The sequence below is a fragment of the Gastrolobium bilobum genome, unplaced genomic scaffold (assembly GCF_033153095.1).
Source record: "Gastrolobium bilobum isolate Gb01-03AN ecotype WA unplaced genomic scaffold, APGP_CSIRO_Gbil_v1 utg116777, whole genome shotgun sequence".
In the NCBI taxonomy this organism is placed as follows: domain Eukaryota; kingdom Viridiplantae; phylum Streptophyta; class Magnoliopsida; order Fabales; family Fabaceae; genus Gastrolobium; species Gastrolobium bilobum.
In genome coordinates this window covers 44,537-48,833 of record NW_026898302.1, presented here as the reverse complement: position 1 = coordinate 48,833, position 4,297 = coordinate 44,537, and the positions used below count along the sequence as shown (strand labels likewise).

General features: G+C 38.1%; 1 non-coding gene across 1 annotated transcript; it reads left to right on the top strand.

The window, feature by feature from the left end:
- Nucleotides 1-1,837: 1,837 nt before the first annotated feature.
- On the top strand, nt 1,838-1,944 carry LOC133314722 (small nucleolar RNA R71). The gene has a single exon (XR_009751997.1). It is a non-coding gene; the product is annotated as a small nucleolar RNA R71 (small nucleolar RNA).
- The last annotated feature ends 2,353 nt before the right edge of the window (nt 1,945-4,297 follow it).

Below are 4,297 nucleotides of genomic sequence, written 5' to 3'. Positions count from 1 at the left end.
GCCTAAAATCAGACCAAATACAGAAAAATCATCCATAAAAATTTCTATGCATTCTTCTATCATATCAGAAAAAATGGAGCTATGGCACCTTTGAAAGGTGGCAGGAGCATTGCATAAGCCGAAAAGGCATCTCCGGTACGCGAATATTCTATATTGGACATGTAAAAGCAGTCTTTTTCCTTACTTTGGTGCCACAGCTGTGCACCGGACCGACTCTGAATAACCATCCAAGAAGCAATAGAAAGGATTAACCTGTCAACCTCTCTAAGCATCTGATCCAAGAAAGAAAGTGGAAAAAACACCTTCAGGCCTCTGCAAAATGCAGAATAAGATTGGTCTCCTTCAAAGTGTTGATTCCCAAAGCTCTACATACTGTCAACGACATAAATCACACAATGCCTTTCCCACCTCCACATATCCTATAGCAATAGAGATACTGAAGCTTCCAGGATCTTTCATTTTTGTTGGAAAGTTCTTCTGGATTAGGGCACTACACTCTGTTGTTAGGGCCACTGTCTCACCATCAGTTAATTTCCTCTTCTTAGTAAGAAGATCCTTCATGAACTTTGCATAGTGAGGGATATTTTCCAGTGCTTCAGAAAATGGTATGTTAATTTGTAAATTTTTGAAGATATCCAGAAATCTTGCATAGTGCTGTTTCTGAATCTCTTGCTTCAACCTCTGAGGGTAGGGAACTTTAGCATAGGGAGATAAAATAACTGGCTGTTCTTTCTTGTCAGCCATCTTCTTCTTTTCCCACTTCATCATCTTTTGTGGGGAAGCATTTTTACCAACTTCTACCTCTCCTTCATTCTTATTATTCTTCCCTTCCTCTTCTTTATCAATTCCAACTATAACATCTCTAACAAATACTTCCTTCTCACTTTTCTCATTTTTCATCTTCTCTACTTCATCATCAGAGACTACATCTTCAACCACAACCTCTTCTTCATTCTTTTTATTTTCCACATTCTTTTTCACTGGTTGAAGTACCAACCCGCTTCTTGTCATAATTGCTTTACAGTGCTCCTTAGGATTCACTAGTGTATCACTTGGAAATTTCCCTTGTGATCTCTCTGATATCTGTCTTGATAATTGACCAATCTGGGTCTCCAAATTTCTGATTGATGCTTCCTGATTTCTGAAAGAAGTTATGGTCTCCTGCATGAATGCAGTTGTCTCTTCCCTGAATGAATTAGAACCTTGAATATAATCCTGAGTTGTCTTAGATAACTGAGCAAACGCTTTCTCCCATGCAGCAGGATCACTTGACTGCTCCTTCATATGTGGTGGTGGAGGATGTAATGGTGGATTCAATTGATGGTTGGAACTATAGCTGAATCCTGGGTGTTGATTCTTGTTTTTCCATGGTGGCATATAAACATTCTTTCCCTGAATGTTGTAGTTCCTTTGATTATTCTGATCATACCACACTCCATTCACCTCTGCTTGTTCTGATGATCCCCCATAATCACACTCCTCTGTCACATGGCCCTTGCCACAGATAGCAGATACACATTTGGTTTCCACAGAGGCTACCTTTTGTGAAGAGAGTTGCTTGATAAGGGTATCTAATTGTTGCTGTTGTTGTCTCTGTGTCTGCATCAGTTGATCATTCCTTGCCAACAGAGCATCATACCCATCCAACCTGATGACTCCTGTCCTTCTGTCAGCCACTGGGGCATTATCAAATTCTTGAGATGCTAATGACTCAAAGATATCCAAAGCTTCTTGAGGGGTCTTGGTAGTCAATGATCCACCAGCAGTGGCATGCACCAAGGTTCTAGTGTTAGTGGTCATTCCTTGCAGGAAGATTGCTGCTTGTTGCCATGCCTCGATTCCATGTTGTGGACATTTCCTCAACAAAGTCTTGAACCTCTCCCAAGCCTCATAAATGGATTCTGACTCTTTCTGCTTAAAGCTTGTAATCTCATCCTTCAACTTGGCCCTCTTGGATGCTGAGAAAAACCTTTGCAAGAACTTGGTTTGCAAATCATCCCAAGTTGTTATACTTCCTTGTGGCAATGATTGCAGCCATCTCCTTGCATCATCTGTCAGTGAATGAGTGAATAGTCTCAACAGAATTGCATCTCTTGTGACACTATTTATCTTCACAGTATCACTCAACAATAGGAAGTTCTCTATGTGCAAGTAAGGGTCCTGTGCACTGGTTCCAGCAAACTGATCCTTCTGCACCAAATGAATCAAAGCAGGCTTCAATTCAAAGTTGTTGGGCTCTACTGTTGGGCGCACAACACTCCCAATTGGAGGAATCACTGTAGGAGTCATGTACTCTCCCAGTGTCCTCTGTGGTGGTGGTGGTCTGTGATTCTCTACCATTATATCTTCCTGATTAACCGTACTTGATTCACCAATTTCTTGCAACTGTCTCCTTTGCCTGGCTGCCTTTTTGTGATTCCTCAATGTCCTTTCTAATTCTGGATCATACAACAACAAATTCGGATCAAGTGTACCTCGCATATACCAGAATCAAAATTGACCAGAAACTTAACATAAACCAAAATACTGAAAATAAAAAGATTCAATCTCAGAATTCTATAGTATCAGTTAGTGCTGAAAAACAAATTCCCCGGCAACGGCGCCAAAAACTTGTTGGACGTTTAGCAAGTGCACTAGTCGTACAAGTAATAAAATGATGAGTAAAGATCGTTCCCACGAGGAATTGTGTTCAAACACCAATATACCATAGAAAACTAATTTGAATCAAATAAAAGTTTGTAAAAATCATGAATAAATTGTCACCAGAAAATTGATTGTAAGTAATTTGACACAAAGTAAATGTGGATTAGGAATTAATAAAACAACAAGTAGTCAGAAAACAATTTTCCTCCACAATAACCTATGTAAAAAAAACTGATCATATGATTAATTCCTTTCCATGTGATTTTAATCAACCTTTTACTTATCATCAGGATGTAATCCCTTACTACCCTGATGGATACATTAATCAGAAACCCCAATCCCTTGGTGATCTCTTTCTTAATACATGCATGAATTACTAAAGTTTTAAGATTACATCAGAATTCTAGCATCAATCCCTTGAGTACTAGAATTCTGATGTTGAGATTATCAAATACAGAAGTCATATAAACATCCCTGTTCTATATTACTTCCTTGATAAAAATGATTAAATCAGAAAATCTCAAATCAACACATGAAAAATACTTCATCATATTAATCAAATCAACATAGTATTATCATGGAGTTCTATTGCATTCAGACTACAAAGACTCTACTCAGACATGACTAAGGAAGAAATAAGAGAAGAAGAAACAAACTTCATTTCCATGTTGAAAGTCTTCAATCTCCAAACTATTACAAGGAAATCCTAATACAAAAACTAAGAGAATTTAGAAAGAAGTCAGACTAAGTTTAAGAGAGAGAGAGTTCAGATCCCTCAGATCCAGATATCTTCTAAGTGTCAAGGCTTTGCCTTATATAGTGTTACAATTAAAAACAGAAAACTGATGTGGGCGCTAAAACGTCCATAAGTGACCGTTTTAGCGTCTATGCTTTACGTATGCTCAACTGCTTTTAACTGATTCCAACGCTAAAACATTAAGGAATGACCGTTTTAGCATCCAAACTTGGTGAATGCTCAACTAACTTTAACTGACTCCAACGCTAAAACGTTTGATTTGGACGTTTTAGCGGTGAAGATCAGAATCTTTTTCCACTTTAGAGCGCTAAAACGCGTATTGCAGGTCGTTTTAGCGCCCACGACCAGCAATTTTCCATCTTCTTAGTGTAGCATTGCGCTAAAACACTATGTGTGGACATTTTAGCGCTCATCACCAGCAAGTTTTGGCCTCTTCCAGTAGCAGGGCCCTAAAACGCTCAGTGTGAACGTTTTAGCGCTCAACACTTAGGCAATTTTTCTCCTCTTGAGCTCTAGAATCTTCTTCCTTCTCCAGTTGTCTTTCAAGCTTGCTTTTCCTACAAGAATCATACAAATTTCCAATAAAGCTCTTGAACTTGTAATTGAGGACATATTAGGACATTAACCTAGTTTTTCATCATTTAATCACACAATTTGATCTTAATTCCTGCTAAAAACCATGATGAACTAAGGGTTCATCAATTAATTACTGGATGTATCTTATAAAGGGTGTTCTCATCTTTGTGTGTATAACTTTGCTGTTAAAATTGTAGCACAGAATTTGCTACCTAGATTTTTAAGCATGCATCAATTTAACTTGTTGATGTTTGTATCCCCCATTAGTTCAGTATTAATTCAAAAACAGATCAACCATATAACAATCCAGTAACAATTCAT